The sequence below is a fragment of the Gopherus flavomarginatus genome, chromosome 1 (genome assembly GCF_025201925.1).
Source record: "Gopherus flavomarginatus isolate rGopFla2 chromosome 1, rGopFla2.mat.asm, whole genome shotgun sequence".
Classification (NCBI taxonomy): domain Eukaryota; kingdom Metazoa; phylum Chordata; order Testudines; family Testudinidae; genus Gopherus; species Gopherus flavomarginatus.
In genome coordinates, this window is record NC_066617.1 from 336,862,612 (window position 1) to 336,879,865 (window position 17,254).

Genomic DNA, 17,254 nt, shown 5'->3' on the forward strand with positions numbered 1-17,254 from the left:
ACCATCTCCCCCAAATTTCTAGTTTAAAGCTCTCTTAATCAGGTCGGCGAGCCTCCATCCTAGAAGTCTATTTCCCTCCTTGCTCAGGTGAAGTCCATCTCGAGAGAACAGTCTTCTGTCCATAAAGGCTTCCCAATGGCCGTACATCCCAAAGCCCTCCTTATAGCACCACTGCCTGAGCCATCTGTTGATCACCATAATCTTGTCACACCTTTGTCGCCCTTCTTTAGGAACCGGCAGAATCCCACTGAAGATCACCTGAGCCTCGATTTCCTTAAGCTTCTTCCCCAGTCTGGCGTAGTCTCCCTTGATACATTCCAGAGAGTATCTAGCCGTATCGTTCGTTCCCATATGAAGGACAATCAACAGATTCTTCCCCGCTCCCGCTAGTATCCTTTTCAGCCTCAGGTCCACATCCTGTATCTTAGCACCCGGCATACAGTACACCCTTCTGTTCTCCCGATCAGCCCTAGTCACAGGCCTGTCTATTCTTCTCAGTAAGGAGTCCCCAATCACGTAGACCTGCTTTTTCCTGGTGACAGTGCGCTTCTCCGGTCTATCTCCCGCACCCACTGGCTGCAAGTCCTCTCGATTCCTATTCCCCCTTGCAATCCTCCTGGGGCTTATATTTGGTGTTGCCTCCATTGACTCCTCCCTCCTCTTGCAGGACTATCAGCTCTTCTCTTTTTCCTTGCCCTCTCTCCTTCAGCGACCACCTGCTGTGCCACTTCTTCATTTTCCAACTTTGCAAACCTGTTCCTGAGTTCTATTTCTCCTTCACTGGCCCGTCTTTTCCTGTCTGGTTCTCTTACTCACATGCTTCCACCGTCCACTTTCCTCACCCAGCAGTCTCTCCTCTGAATTCTTTGGTCCTGCTTCCATCTGCACATCTGAGCTTATCTCTTCAGCCCCCTCGTGTCTGTGCTCCATCGTCTGCTCAAACCCCCTTCTGAACTCAACCAGAGTTTGCACCTGCATCTCCAGTCCTCGGATCTTCTCTTCCATCAGCTCTATCAGGCGGCACTTCATGCAGACAAAGCTCTTTTCAGGTACCCTCTCCAAGATCATGTACATGCCGCAGCTTCCACATCCAGTCATCCTCATTGCGTTTTTCACTGCTGCCTCTGTATCAGTCATGGCCTTCTCACCTGATGCCTGGTAGTCAACACAACACAAGCCCCCAGCAGGCACCAGACCACCACCCTATCCCTTGACTTGCTTGTCGGTTCCTCTGTCTTAGTCTCCCCTGCAACCTCCCCCTGGAAACTCCCACTGAAACTCCCCTGTTTACAGCTCTGTTGGCTGGCTCCTGTGCTGCTGGATGTAGAGTTTGAAAACTGTACAGAGTGCTGTGCCTATAACCATAGAGTAATGCTGATCAAGTTGGGCAGCAGAGTGGAACCCAATCCTGACCTAATGTGAGTTCAGCTACAAGGCCACCAACTTATTCTTCCTCTGCTTACTAGGAAGAGTGAGGCCTGAGAGAGAAGCACATTGCTAATTGCCTCATTAGCAAGAGGAGGATTGTAGAGAAGCAGATACCTCTTCGGATCTGGCCATTCTTCACCCACGCCGCCACTTTTTCTCAGACCTCATTCTCTTCAGAATGTGCCCTACACTAGGATACTCAGACATCCTGATTCTTTGGGAACATACCAGGGAGCACCCAGGTCAGTTACAGTGAAATCTATCCAAATATAACCCCATAGTTCTTTGAGTATTGTTCATATGGGGACTACACTTCAGGTGCACAAGCGCCTTTGATCAGAGACTTTTGGTAGTAGTGTTCAGTCTGCACATGCTCTCTAGCTATCACAGAGATGGGCAAACTACAGCCTGCGGTCCACATCCGGCCTGCAGGACCCTCCTGCCTGGTCCCTGAGCTCCTGGCCTGGGAAGCTAGCCTTGGGCTCCTCCCCCACTGTTCCCCTCCCCCACAGCCTCAGCTCACTGTGGCACCGGTGCAATGCTGTGGGCGTCGAGGCTGTGAGCTCTTGCCGAGCAGCACAGCTACAGAGCTGTGGTCTGACCTGGTGCTCTGTGCTACGCGGTGGCGTGGCTGCCTGTCCTGATGCTCTGAGCGGCGTGGCTGTAGCGCTGCCAGCCACTGGTGCTCCAGGCAGCGCAGTAAGGGGGCAGGGAGCAGGGGGGCTTGGGTAGAGGACAGGGATGTTCAGGATGGTGATCAGGGACCGGGGGTGTGGATAGAGGTCGGGGCAGTTAGAGGGTGGGGAACAGGGGGGGTTGAATGGGGGCAGGGGTCCCGAGGAGGCAGTCAGGAAGGACGGGGGGGTTGATGGGGCAGTCAGGGGCAGGGGTTCTGGAAGCGGTCAGGCAGAATTGGTGGTAGGATAGGGCAGGGGCCCAGGGGGGACAATCAAGAATGAGAGAAGGGGTTGGATGGGGCAGCGTGAGGCAGTCAGGGGTAGGGGGTCTGGAGGTGGTCAGGAAACAGGGAGCTGTGGATGAGGCAAGGTTCCCGGGGTGGCCATCAGGGGACAGGGAACAGGGCGGGGGGGGGAGGTTGGAAGGGGCAGGAGTCTCGGGGGGGGCATCAGGGAGTGACAAGCAAGGGGGGGGTCAGATTGGGGGCAGTGACTGGCCCATGCCTGGCTGTTTGGGAAGGCACGGCCTCCCCTAACCGGCCCTCCATACAATTTTGGAAACCCGATGTGGCCCTCAGGCCAAAAAGTTTGCCTGCTCCAAGCTATCCCCATGATCCATACCAAGAACAATGTAGGACACGTCTCCCTCAGTTGCTTCTCAACTGCCTTGGCCTGATACAGAGTGACTTGTGGTACCCACTTCCTTAACTATCTTCCTTTTTAGGTGTAGTTTTTAGCAGTTCTGAGTAATTTGTAAAAGCAGCAGAGTCCTGTGGCACCTTATAGACTAACAGACGTTTTGGAGTGTAGTAGAGCGGTGCCAGGGCTCAACCCTCCTTGAGGGGGAAGGGGAGCCGCACCGGCTCGCCTCACTCCTTCTGCCTCAAGCCCGTCCCTTGCTGCAGGGTTGAGCACGAGAGAACAGTATATAAGTACGCCCCGGCCCTTGGGCGAGGCGGGGCAACACACACAGTCTAGGCTCAGGCCTTTGAGCAGGGGCTGAGTGACAAGGTAACAATATATATATAAGCCCAGGCCCTTAGGCAGGGCGGGGCAGCACACAGTCTATGCTCGGGCCTTTCAGCAGGGGCTGAGCAACAAGCGAGCGGAGACGGCCTCCTCAGGTCAGGGGAGGGGGAGTCTGCCACCCTTGGAGGGGTGGTAGAGGGAACGCAGGCCCTCCCACTCCACTGCGTTCCAGCCCGAGGCCCTAGCAGCGGTTAACGCTGCTGACGGTCAGTGGGGAATCCTGACCGAAACACACTGCCATTGGCTCAGGCGAGCCTGCAGCCTGACTGGGGTCGGCTGCCCCCGGGCCACTTCCAACTTCCCCCTCAATGGGTACCTGCCCTCTGCCAGCATCATCCGGGGTGTCCCAGACCATGGGTTCCTCAGGGTGTCCGGCGTCTGGAGGTTCAGTTCACTCCTTGGGGTACTGGTGTTCGGGAGATCCAATCCACTCCTTGGGGTACCGGGCATCGGAAGGTCCAATCCACTCCTTGGGGTACCGGGCGTCGGGAGGTCCGATCCACTCCTTGGGGTACTGGGGTTCGGGAGATCCAATCCACTCCTCGGGGTACCGGGCGTCGGAAGGTCCGATCCACTCCTTGGGGTACCGGGCGTCGGGAGGTCCAGGCGGCTCCTCCACAGGCCGAGCGTCGGACCGCTCAGTCAGCTCCTCTGAGTGCTGGCCCCAGGGGAGGTCAGGCCAGTACCCCTCCGGGTACCTGGCACGGGGTAGGCCGGGCCCAGCGGGAGCTCGGGCCCTAGTGTCTGCTCTCTCTGGCCGCCTCCCTCTAACTGAGCCCTGGGGCCGGGCTTTTGTACTTCCTGTCCCGCCCCTTGACTTCTGGGGGGCAGGGACAGGCGGCGGTGGCCTTGGACTTCCTGTCCCACCCCTTGACTTCCGGGAGGTGGGGACAGGCGGCGGGGCCTCCGCCCGTGGCCACACCTTCTCTGGCCTATGTCCCTCAGGAGTGCGGGGGACTGGGGCCCCCTCGCTACAGGCCCCCTCGCTACATGGAGCATGTCATAACATTTTTTCCCAGATCTGGACCTTAGCGTCCAAAATATGGGTGTTAGCATGAAAACCTCCAAGCTTAGTTACCAGCTTGGACCTGGTAATTGCTGCCACCAGCTAGGAATTATACAGTGCCTAGCTCACTGTGGTCTCCCCAAAACCTTCCCAGGGGACCCCAAGACTCAGATGCCTTGAGTCTTACAACAAAGGGAAATAACCCCCTCCCCTTGTTTCCTTGTTACTTCCTCCCAGGCTCCCCTCCCTGGACGACCCTAGGAGATTCCCTGCTTCCAGTCCTGGAAACACAAGTACCGAGAGATCTAATCTCTCTTCCCCCTCACCCAGAGGGTATGCAAAGTCAGGCTTAGTAAATCTAACACAAAGAGATTTTCCCTCTGACTTCTGCCTCCCACCAGTTCCCTGGTGAGCTGCAGACTCAATTCCCTGGAGTCCCCACTAAAGAAAAGCTCCAACAGGTCTTAAAAAGAAAGCTTTATATAAAAAGAATGAATAAGGACATAAAACCTGGTCTCTGTATCACGGTGACAATATACAGGCTCAATTGCTTAAAGGAAAAAAATGAATAAACAGCCTTATCCAAAAAGAATACAATCCAGCAACTACACACATGTAAATACAAAAAAAAACCAATATAAACCTATTGTCTTACTATCCTTGTACTTACAACTTGGAAACAGAAGATTAGAAAGCCAGGAGACAGAAAGATCACTCTCAGAGCCGAGAGGGTCAGACCCAAGACAAAGAACTCACACCCCAAACTTCCCTCCACCCAGATTTGAAAAAGTCTTGTTTCCTGATTGGTCCTCTGGTCAGGTGTTTGGTTCCCTGTGTTAACCCTTTACAGGTAAAAGAACATTAACCCTTAGCTATCTGTTTATGACAGAGCATGAGCTTTCATGGGTGAATAGCCACTTCGTCGGATGCAGTAAGGGGGCAGGGAGCAGGGGGGGTTGGATAAAGGACAGGGAAGTTCATGCTCCAAAACGTCTGTTAGTCTATAAGGTGCCACAGGACTCTTTGCTGCTTTTACAGACCCAGACTAACACGGCTACCCTTCTGATACTGAGTAATTTGGTTTTTACTGAGCTTCTTTTCGTTTTATTAGTTTTTAATACTTCAGTAGCGTATTTGGGCGACTTTTGGAAGACTCCTCTCCCCAGCTCATCACCAAGGGGGTCTCCTGATTTCTCTAAGAAGTGTATTTTCTCCCTCAGGTTATAACTAAATCCTCATTTGCCAGGATTCTATCCAAATCAGTGATGACCACTCTCGCCACCTCTGCTGCTTAGGGAACACACAGACATCCCATGTAAGTGCAGAATTTGTTCAGGGTTTATGAGCTGGCCTAGAAGAAACAAGGAGATAATCTGAGGCTTCTCATGATGGAGAACTCTCTTCGACTGTCTTCAGACCTGGATCTTGATACTCTCCCTATACAGAAGTCCTCCAGTGTTCAGAGTGCCCCATCGACTTCCACAGCTCAGTTGCCTTATAGGCCTTCTTGGAAGAAAATGTTGATGGACAGCACCAAGACTTAGAGGAAAGAAAGAAATTCTAGATCCCCTCATAAAGAAGTTGGTGCTAAGAAATCTAGATTACCTGAGAGACCTGCAGTTTCAGAGACCTCGCCTCCCAAGAAGGGTACCGCTGATGCTTTGAGTGCTCCTAGTGCAGAGGGATCCTTGTCATCCAAGGTTTTAGGTACCTCTATGTCCCACAGTACCCAGCATCTTTTGGTACTGAGGCCAGTCCCAGACCATCCAAGAACAATTGTAATAGTAATGACCCTAAGGACTTGGTAACAAAGGAATTTGTGCCTATTGCTGCACTTTTGTTGGTATTTCAGTTAAGGCCACAAACTGATCCAACAATACTGATGAAGCCAAGATAGGCAGCAGAACTGACTCTCTTACCCTGAGCCTCACCAGGTTCCTGAGCTGTTGCACTCAGTACTGGAAGAGTTCATATACTCCAGGGACCTGTTTATTTCTGATGAGCCTGAGTCTCCCAGGCTAATGAGTATAGCAGACTTCATACCAGAATCACATCTATCACTGGTGCCATACCATTCTCTGGTACTGTTTTGCTTCCTGGCACCCACTAGAAGGGCAGACAGTCTGTTGCAGCACTGCCATCTGCCCCTACTCTGAGATGGGGACAGCTCCTCGGACTCCCAGATCTCGGTTCAAGGCTTGCTTGATTACTGACCCAGAGCTGCCTTTCCAGACACTTATTCTGTGAGGGGAAACCTCAAGACAAAGTCACATTGGTCATCATGCACTCTTCCTGGTACCGCCAATCTTGGGTGTCTCCACCTTCCCCTTATGACCCTCTTCAGTGGCCTTTTTGGGACCTGTAGGTTGCCTATAGACAACAGTTCTGCAGTGGGAATGTCAGAGGTAGCAACCACCCTCATGTGGTGCTCCATGTCAATATTCACCCCAAGGGGACTCTTGAGAAACATGGAGAAAGAATTTTATCAGGAAGTTACTCCATGGACTAACTTTTTTTCCCCTCCTCCTCACCTAATGAGATGATAAAGTCTCCTCCTCCCTCACATGTGGATGATTTTAAGCCATTCCAAGAGCTCGTGAAGAGACTCAGACTCCTTCCAAATCCCGTTAGAGGAAGTTCATGAGACCAAGCACAGATTTAGACATTCTTCATACTGCCATATCTAGTTGGCTGGCCTTACCTATAAATGAGGCCTTGCATCAAGCTGCTATAACAATTTCACAAACCCTGGCAACCATGCCTTCAACTTGAAATAGGGCTGGTAAATACTATGTTCCTGCTAAAGGTTCTGAGTTTTTCTTCATGCACCCAACCCCCAACTCCTTGCTAGTGGTTGCTGTGAATGAACGAAGTAGACAACACTATTTGAAAGCTACTCTGCATGATAAGTACTATAAATACCTAGACCTCTTTGGTTGCTAAATTTACTCTTCTGCTTTGTTGCAATTTAGAATGGACAATTACCACGCCCTGAATGAAAAAATATAACCATACCAACAATGAGAAATTTAGCTTTTTTGATGATCTGCTTCAGGAAAAAGGAGATCAGTTCTAGATGATCATCACAAAGGGGCAGCTATTCGCGAGAACTTTGTTGCAAGCACACTTTGCCTCCTGGCTGAAATCAAAGATTCTGTGGGAGGTCCAGAACACCACTGAGAACTTTCCCACGGATGAGCTCAAGCTGTTCAGTGACTCCACCAATGAGTCCTTACATTGTCTTAAGGATAGGGTGACGATATTTTCCCAAAGGGAAAACAAGACACCCCTGAGCCAGCCGGCTTTCCCCCTGCCCTCACGCAGCACTGTCCCAAGCTCTCTCTGCCTCCCACCCAAATGGAGCCAGCCTTTGGCGACTGGTGCCAAAGAATGGCCTGGGACCCCCCTGCCTCCAACCTGCAACCGCCTTCCCACAGTTCTTCTCCCCGTGCAGAAGGCTGGTAGTCCAAGCCCTCCTGGCCCCCACAGGGATGGTGGTCCAAGGCCCCCCTTTCTCCCTTGCATTCAGGGTAGGCCGATGGGCCCGAGCCACTCTCCCTAGCCCTCTCTCCATTACAAGGCCTGTGTTGCCACTTGCACCCCCCACACACACACGTTCCTCCACCCTAATTTTTGGACAAAACTGGACATTTGTCCAGTTTTCTCTTGCCAACTGATGATCCGCCAACTGACAAATGCCCATTTTTGTTAAAAAAGTCAGGACGGCCAGGACGAATGGTCACCCTACTTAAGGATTTAAGAGCTACTCCCTGTTCCCTCTGTATCTGCACACATGTAAATAAAAGACAATTCACCAGGTCATAGACAGCTTCAAGATCACACCTCATACAATTTCCAGCTTATCTGAGAATTTCATAACCACCCTAAGAGGAGCCTGCGTCCCAAAACAGAAGACCATCCGCCATCACCACAGCTACAACTCAAGCCTCTTCATTGAGTAAGCATCCATTTTGATATCATGCTCAAGGATCATGGTCTGTTCCACCTTACAGATCTACAACTGTGTTCTTCTGTCCTCCTAGCCTTTAGGGATCATCTTTCCCATTTTTCAAACCTCCTAGGAGTAGATCACTTCAAAATGATGTTTTTTGAAGGTTATAATATGCTATTCTATACATTTTGTCTTCATTTCCCTGCACCATCCCCCTTCCCTTCCCTTTTCAGTGACCCATCTCAAACATATGTTGAGAAGAGAGTCTTGGCATGCAACATGACAAAGGTGCATGCTACCATGTGACCCAAGTTACATTTTCGCTGCTTCCAGGCTTAGTTGAGGACTGTTTATGCCCCCAAACACACACTAAACAAGTTAGTGTTGGTTCCCATGTCAGGTATGAATCTCCCTCAGTTGGCAGAAAGACCCAAACAAGGTCTGCACAGGAATTCCCTTCATTCCCCCGTTCCCAACCACAAAAATTGTATGCATCTCTTACAGAATAACTCCACCAGAGAGGTCCTTTGGGGCCATCTGCCGGTCCCAAGTCAAGATGAAGGAGGAGGGTTGGGCATGGGGCTAGCAACTCCACCCAGTAAAAAATCAACCTGCTACAGAAACGCCAACAACAGAGACAACAGAGACTTCTACCCTGGAAAAAGAAGGGTCTTCAATTCGAAGATGCATGACGCTGGGTGGTAAAAGCTGTGAGGAAGCCACTAAGCCGATTACCCTTCTTGCAACCAGGAGATTACCATAGGCACATGGAACGTGAGGACCATGTACGAGTCAAGAAAGACGGTGCAGGTTGCAGCAGAGATGAGGAGCAACAACCTGACTCTATTAGGCATTAGCGAGCTGCCTCAGAAGGATTCTCCAGATCCGCTGGCCAGAACCCTCAAGGCAAGTGGAAAAGAGACCGTCCAAGAAACACCTGGCGACGTGACCTTCAGGCTGATAGCAAAAAAATGGGCTATACCTGGAACCAGTTAGAACGAATGGCCCAGGATAGAGGACTCTGGAAATCTGTTGTTGGCAGCCCATACCCCGATTGGGGTGACAGGCGTAAGTGAGTGTCTTACAGAATGGGGAGCTCATCTTCAAAAGCATACCGTTCAAGGCAAAATGGACTGCCCAATAATCCACTCTCCATATTAACCTACTGGAACTCATATATGCCTGCAAACACTTCCTACCTAAAATCATCAGGATAATGACAGACAACAGAGCAATATCTATTATATAAATTCATAGGGGGGTGGAACATCCCCTCCTTTTGTGTCGAAAGAGTAAAGCTGTGGAACTGGAGAATAACCCATCAGATCCTCATCTCAACTATTCTTAACAGGTCTTCAAAACACCATACTCGACAGTCTGAAAAGACACGTATGCCAGGTTCACAAATGGGAACTCCACAACCTGACATTCAAATTTGCCTCATCTGGCGTTTCCTGGAAATAGATTCTTCACCAGCCCCACGAAGAAGTGTCAGAAATTCTGCTCAAGAGGAGGTCTAGATCATCACTCCTTGGGAGATGCCTGGCTCATCTTCTGGGTCAGAAATCTTCTGTACCCTATCCTCCAACACCACTGATCCTCAGAGTTCTAAACAAAATCCAAGTAGAGCAGAGCCGGAATCTTGGCCAAGGCAAATATGGTTTCCATACTTGATTTGTCTCTCATCTCACTCTGCACTTCGACTGCCAATAATAATCACCCTGCTAACCCAGGTCCAAGGAAACATTCTTCACCCTGACCTGAACACACTATGACTCAAGGCTTGGTTTCCAAATGGATCATGGGGTAGAGGTCTCAATTTTCAGAGAGGTACAGTAAGTATTGCTGAGTAGCAGAAGAGTGTCAGCTAGAAACTTCCCTTCAAAAATGGAAGCAATTCAATCATTAGTGTACCCAGTGACATTTCTCCCTGTTGACTCTTCCCATTTGAATATTTTAGATTACCTTTTGAGTTTGAAGAATTCAGCCTTCTTCCTGAGTTCCATTAAAGTTAATTTAGCAGCTATTACAGCTTTCCATTTCCCTGTTGAAGGGTTATCTTGTTCACTCGCTCCACTAGTTCCAGATTCATCAAAGGGTTATCTAACCTTCTTCCGCTTGGCAAGGAAGCCACCTCACCGCAGGATTTGAATTTGGTCCTCAGCTCTCTGATGAAACCTCCCTTTGAGTCACAAGCCGAGTGTTCCCTTTCACACGTGTCCATGAAGACTGAATTCTTAGTGACTGTCACCTCCACTAGGAGAATTTGTTCACGAGGAGCCTCCCTACACAGCTTTCTATAAATTCAACCTCTCTATCCTCCTTTTATATTGAAGGTGAATAGAACAGCCATACTAGGTCAGACGAATAGTCCATCTAGCCTAGTATCCAGTCTTCTGACAGTGACCAATGCCAGGTGCTTGAGAGGGAATGAACAGAACAGGCAATCATAAAGAGACCTCATCTGCTGTTGTCCACTCCAGCTTCTAGCACTAAGAGGCTAGAACACCCAAAGCATAGGATTGCATCCCTAACCGTCTTGTTAATAGCCATTGATGGTCCTATCTTCCATGAACTTATCTAATTCTTCTTTGAGCCCCGTTATAGTTTTGGCCTTCACAACATCCCCTGGCAATGAGTTCACAGGTTGACTGTGTTCTTTGGAGAAGTACTTTCTTTTGTTTGTTTTAAACCATCTTCCTATTAATTTCATTGGGTGACCCCTGGTTCTTGTGTTATATGAAGAGGTAAATAACACTTCCTTATTCACTTTCTTCCCACCTTTAATGATTTTATAGGCTTCTATCATATCCTCGCCCCGACCCCTTAGTCGTCTCTTTTCAAGATGAAAAGTCCCAGTCTTTTTAATCTCTCCTCCTATGGAAGCTGTTCCATATCCCTGATAATCATTGATGCCCTTCTCTGTACCTTTTCCAATTTTAATATATGCTTGTTGAGATGGAGCAACCAGAACTGCATACAGTATTCAATGTGTGGGCATACCATGAATTGATATAGGAGCATTATATTTTCTATCTTATTATTAAGGTTAAGATTTAGGCACAGGGATTTTTATGAGCATTCACGGGCAGGACATGGGCAATAAACAATAAATCACAGAAGCCCAAGCCCTGCAGTGCAAGGCTGACAGACAGAGCCCCACCGCCCAAAGATGACTGCCCGACTCTGCCACTCTGAGAGCTCACTGCCCGAGCCCTGCTACTGCAGGGGGATGACAGCCAGAGCCAGCGGGGCTGACTGCCTGAGTTAGAGCTCTGCTGCTGCATGGGGCTGACTGCCCAACCACCGCCACCTGGGGCTCCAGCTGAAGCCAGAAGTCACTGAGGTCTGTGAAAGTCATGGAACCTATGGCCTCCCTCACTCTCTCCAGATGAAGTTGTTACACTGTGGCTAAATAGAGTCTTTGGAGTAGGGGGACTGGATCCTGGGTCTCCCACATTCCAAGTGAGTTCTCTAACCCTAGGCTGTAGAGTCATTCTCATGCTTGTTTGCTGTCTCTCTGGCTCAAATGACTTTTTAAGACAGTTTACATACCTTTTATTGTAACTGATGCTCTTCAAGGTGTTTGTTCCTATGAATGCTTCACTACCCACCCTCCTTCCCCTCTGCTTTGGAGTTTTGCCTGCAGGGGATCTGAGTGTAGTTCATCCAATACTGCACTATATACCCTTGATATGGGCATGAGAAAAACAAGGTACATATGCAGACTGAATTGTCACTGCTACTAAAAGTCTCCAATCAAAGGAGCACAGGGCATATGCACACTTGAAGTTGAGCACTCAGAGACAAACATCTCAAAGAACTAGCTACTGTAGTAAATAGTGTTTCCTTTTCTGATTAACTGTTGCCTGTGTATCTATTATCACAGGTGTTCTTAACTTTTCTTTCTGAGCCCCCCGCCAAATGCTATAAAAGCTCCGCAGCCCACCTGTGTCACAACAACTGTTTTTCTGCATATAAAAGCCAGGGTTGTCATTAGGGTTATCAAACAGGGCAATTGCCTGGGGCCCTATGCCACAGGGGCCTCTGAAAAGCTACATTGCTCAGGCTTCAGTTCAGTTCAGTGTCAGGGCTCAGGGCCCCAGGCTTCAGCCACCATGCAGTTGGGCTTCAGCTCTGTGCCCTGGGCCGCAGCGAGTCTAATGCTGGCCTTGCTTGGCAGACCCCAAACTTGCTTGAGGCCCCCCAGAGGGCCCCAGGCCCCTGGTTGGGAACCCCTGTACTATCATACTGTAATCATGGCACCAGATTAAATTTAGAGTCTGAATTTGACATTTCCCTCTGTCTAATTTGCATGGTTTGGTGAATGATCCAAATCTCATATAATACTCTAGGTCAGGGGCTCTCAATCTTTCCAGACTACTGTACCCCTTTCAGGAGTCTGAGTTGCCTTGTATACCCCCAAGTTTCACCTCACTTGAAAACCACTTGCTTACAAAATCAGACATAAAAATACAAAAGTCTCACAGCCACACTATTACTGAAAAATTGCTTACTTTCTCATTTTACCATATAATTCTAAAATAAATCAACTGCAATATAAATATTGTACTTACATTTGAGTGTATAGCATATAGAGCAGTATAAACAAGTATGATATTTTAGTTTGCACTGAGTTCACTAGTGCTTTTTATGTAGTTTGTTGTAAAACTAGGTAAATATTTAGATGAATTGTTGTCATCCCCCCCCGGAAGACCTCTGCTTACTTCCAGGGTTATGCATACCTCTGGTTGTGAACCACTGCTCTAGATGACTAGTCAACTGCCATGCTGGAGCCTAAGTTCACCATTAATGATAGGGATGTTGTATATGTTGGCAAGGTCATCACTGGGGAATGGCATCATGGTGATCAGGGGAAGATGATATGTTACGTAGGGTGGAGTCTGGGGAAGAGCCTGTCCTGGATGAATAGCGTCACTGGATAAGAAAATTTGGAAGGAAAGTTATATCCTTTGGCAGTACCTAGAATGCTCCTCCAATTCACATGTGTTTCTTAGAAATGTGCTAAGGGCCTTAGCTACTGTAATAAACAATCTATGTGAGCATGTCTGTCAGTACAAAGACTAGGCCCCACAAACACCCACATATTTCTGGGTTGCCAAAAACTCAAATTTCTTTAAATTTCTTTCCACAGCTGCACCTTGAATTATGTTTTTGTCTTTGACCCACAGGCTTTCCAAATCTGAGTTTGTGCCAAAGGCACTCACTGCATCTGGAAGAAAGGGGCTAAAATTTTCAAAGAGGGGTACCTGAAGTTAGGTTCCTAAATAGGTATCCAAATTTTCAAAAAAGGTCAATGAAAACTGTTGCTTAGCATTTTTGAAAATGAAGCTATTTATTTATAGAGATTTAGTAGCCTTTCGACTCTATTTTTCAAAATGTTTTGGCTTTAGTAGCTTGTAAATGAGTCTAGTACCCAGGATTGCCTTATTTCAAATCCCAGATCTGCCAGTGGCTTTTAGTATGGCCTTTGGCAAGTCACTTAACCTCTTTGGGCCTGTTTCTGATCTGTCACTTGTACCAGTGTGAGTTAAGAATGACTCCACTGACATAAGTTGTATTACCACAGTGCAAGATAGGTGTCAATGAGAGAAGAATCAGGCCCTTTGTATCTCAGTTTGCCCATGTGTAAAATGGGGGTTATACTATTAGCCTACCTCAAAGGATGCTGGATAGCTCAGTGGTTTGAGCATTGGCCTGCTAAACCCAGGGTTGTGAGTTTAATCTTTCAGAGTGCTCTTTAGGGACCTGGGGCAAAAATCTGTCTGGGGATTGGTCCTGCTTTGAGCAGGGGGGTTGGCTAGATGACCTTCTGAGGTCCCTTCCAGCCCTGATATTCTAAGATTCATTAGTTAGTATTTGTGCAATGCTTTGCAACACATACAGTATTAAGTCCTAAATATGGTAACTATTGTCAGTGTTCTACCCTGCCATGTAGGAATCAGAGTCCGATTTCCACTGTTTAGCTACAAGACTGTTCTTTCCCTCCTTTGTGGTGGTGAAGAGATGGTAAGCATTATATAAAAGTTAAATTTCAGTAGTAGTCTGAGTCAACACACAGACACACCAGGACTCTCAGAAGCTAATCAGTAATATGCACCAGATGCTAGCACAGGGTACTAATAAAAATGGAAATTGTATGCAATGCAAACACATCTGAAGGAGCACTGCTGGATTAAAAGGCAGCATAATGAGTGCTGATAGACTTGGATTGCAGCCTTATTGAGTTAGGAATAGGTGCTTCTAATGCTGGCTCTAGGTAGGAAGAGAAAATACCATGCCCACTATAGCTGTTGTGACACATGCTACCTTAGCAGCAGTTGCTTCTGTCTTTATGGCTGTTGGGATTATTTCAACCAGCTGCTTCCCTGTGCTGTACTGCTGTAGCATCTGTCACTGCCTGAGCTGTGGCTATGTCAATGATTGCTCAGTCTGCACCTGCCTTTCAGTTTGTTTGTTTAAAGAAGCTTCATGGGGACATTGTTTGGTGAGAATCAGACTGGGCGCGTCCCTCATTGTCCTGGGGTTTTTTATGTTCTTCCTCAGCCATTTGTCTCTATTATGTGGTGATACTTGTCTCAGAGCCAGTACATTTGCCCCATCTTCATTTGCTGATCCTCTCTCCAAAATGTCTGAATGGAAAAATTGTCTTGTCTAAAGCCATTGCTGTACCCAGGGCCAGACTGTGCAACTAACTCATAACCCTGAGCAGTGCTCCCCCCAGCAAGGAGCTGCCCAAGACACAGAAGGTGTGCACCTCTTATGACAATTGCACCATGTGCTTCTAGTGCATAGTGAGAGTGGTACCATGGCTATATCCTCCCTACACTCTCAGGTTTGCTTATACACCAGGGAAAGTAATCCCTGGGCTCAGGTGAACATGGCGTGAGGCGGGTGCACCTATGGAGAAGGCTTCTTAGGCTGCCTGCTGTCAGGAACCACAGGTCTTGAATTCTAGTCCACTGGGTTCTTAGGAGTATATAAGTTCCAGCCTGCCACCCAGTGACCTCCTAGCAGTCACTGGAATTAGAAGCTGAATCCTGACAGAGGTCTCCAATCCTGGGATCTGGTTGGTGGAATGCTGGGGATCCTGGTTGGTTTCCTATTTATATTTAAACCAAGCACAGGAATAGGAAGTGGTCCATGCAGTTGGGTTTCCCCTGCTTAGGACTGCCTAACTGGTCTGTTGGTAACCTGAGCCTGCCAGCCGACTTTCGGTTTGTCCTCTGGCCTGTCTCAGGCCCAGACCTCTAGGTATTCAACCCAGCCTGGCTCCTGACTAACATTCTGGGCACTAGGTCAGACTGCGCATGTCCTGGTTGTGACGCCTGCCCCCAACCTTCCTTGTGCACAGGTGCAAGGGTAAGCCACAATCTGGCTCTTACATTAACTCTCATAGGATACATATTGCATTTGTGTGAATGTCAAGGAGAAAAGCAGTAATACAGTCCTGTTGCCGTTCCCTTTCTGTACAGCAGAGAAGAAATAACACTGGCCACTCTGGCTGAAATATCACACAGCAATATTGAGCTGTGATAGTGTCAAGTCATTTTATCCTGACACAGCTCCATAACAGAAGGGATTCAGAGTTTCTTATAGCCAAACTGGACTCTGCCTATTTCAGTGGAAGAGGAAGTTTCTCTTTCATCTTAGAGCTGTAATTCCAAAAGCCAGACTCTTTTAGAGTCAGTTAACTCAAGCAATAATAAAAAAATATGCTGGTGCTGAGCACAACACATCTACCTTCATTCATTTTAGATGCCCATCACTTCTCTTTAGGTCACTTTTGTGACCCTGCTGGTTCTCTCATTCCTTCTCGTGGCTCCTCCCATTATTAATATGGCACATGCTAGTTTTACTGGAAGGATGGTGCTTGCACTGTAGGATCCGGGTCAGGATGGAGTTCCACATGCGCAAAGACATTTCTTCATGAAAGGGTACCATCTTCTCCCACCACAGAGAGTAAGAAGAACTCTCCCCAAAGTCCAGGAATTGTTGGATTGGGAGCAGTGTGCACATAATCATTTTTTCAAACCCACTGGAGAATCGTGTGGCTCCGCTAACTTTTCTGCAGATGCTGCTGCTCTGGAGACCCCTCTTAATAGGGTTTCAGGGGCCACTGACAGTAAATCCTTTTTGATGTAAAGGAGAAGATGCAGCAGTTAATAGCGATTCCCTTCCCCTCACCTCCTGTGAAAGGAAAAAGTAATAATTTGCTGGATTTTTAAATCTCTCTCATAACTATTATCAATGTCCCGAACTATAGTTGAGCAAGCAAATCAGATGGGTTTGGAGGATAATACTTGACCTTCTGGTTGAAGCTGACAAGTTCAACAGCATCGTTCAACTGTTCCAGAATAGCTTAGTTCCCTGAGAAAAAAATGTATTTCCTGCCATAAATAAGTGCATACGCGAAATGTTTAATGCCATGTCAGCTTCTTTTCATTTGAGACAGAGTATTTTCAACAGAAGTGCTAACACTTCAGGGGAACTTGAACAGAAGCTGCTGCCTCAGGTCTCTTCCTTAAGTCCAAACTAGGGTAAAAGTCATTCAGTTTAAACAGCTAGCTACAAAGACTGCATTGGGTCAAGGCCTCTCCCTCTCTCCCCCCCCCCTTTCATTACCTCCAGGGGTCTTTTTTTTGACAGTTTTAAGATATTTTTTAATTTGTGTTTTAAAGAAAATAATGACTTCCATGATGATAAAAGAGAATCTGAGTTTTAAATGAAAAATTTTCAGGGGAATCCGCAAATATATTTCTTCTGATTTGGGGGATGTGGAAAACACAAGATGTGATAAAATGTAAAGATGCTCTGGCAGATAAGGGGTAGCTGGTTGCTCACCTATGGCATGACTGTTATAAAAGGAAAGGGGAAGCTGGTGCAAAGGAAGCTACCTTATGGATGAGGGTGCGTCTTCTCTCTTTCCAGTTGGCTGAAACTAGAAAGCCCCAGATGGTTGTATTCACTAGCAAGAGTTTGTTTTTTTTTTGGTTTTGCATTTTATTCTTGGAAATAAAGCCAGCCCAGGGGAAAAGCTTGTGAAATGACCTGTAGCTGGGATTTTATGTTTCCTTCCATAACTGGCAAGTCTGCACACCAGCATACACATGACCTTTAAATCATTTAATCTTGGTGTGT

General features: G+C 47.8%; 2 protein-coding genes across 3 annotated transcripts in view; one reads left to right on the forward strand and one right to left on the reverse strand.

Annotated features, from left to right (window-relative positions):
* AASDHPPT (aminoadipate-semialdehyde dehydrogenase-phosphopantetheinyl transferase) overlaps window positions 1-17,254 on the reverse strand; it is a 1,013,205-nt gene that overhangs the window by 547,758 nt on the left and 448,193 nt on the right. The gene's annotated exons all lie outside the window — the stretch shown is intronic.
* Window positions 1-17,254, forward strand: part of GUCY1A2 (guanylate cyclase 1 soluble subunit alpha 2) — a 273,796-nt gene that overhangs the window by 190,195 nt on the left and 66,347 nt on the right. The window lies entirely within an intron of this gene.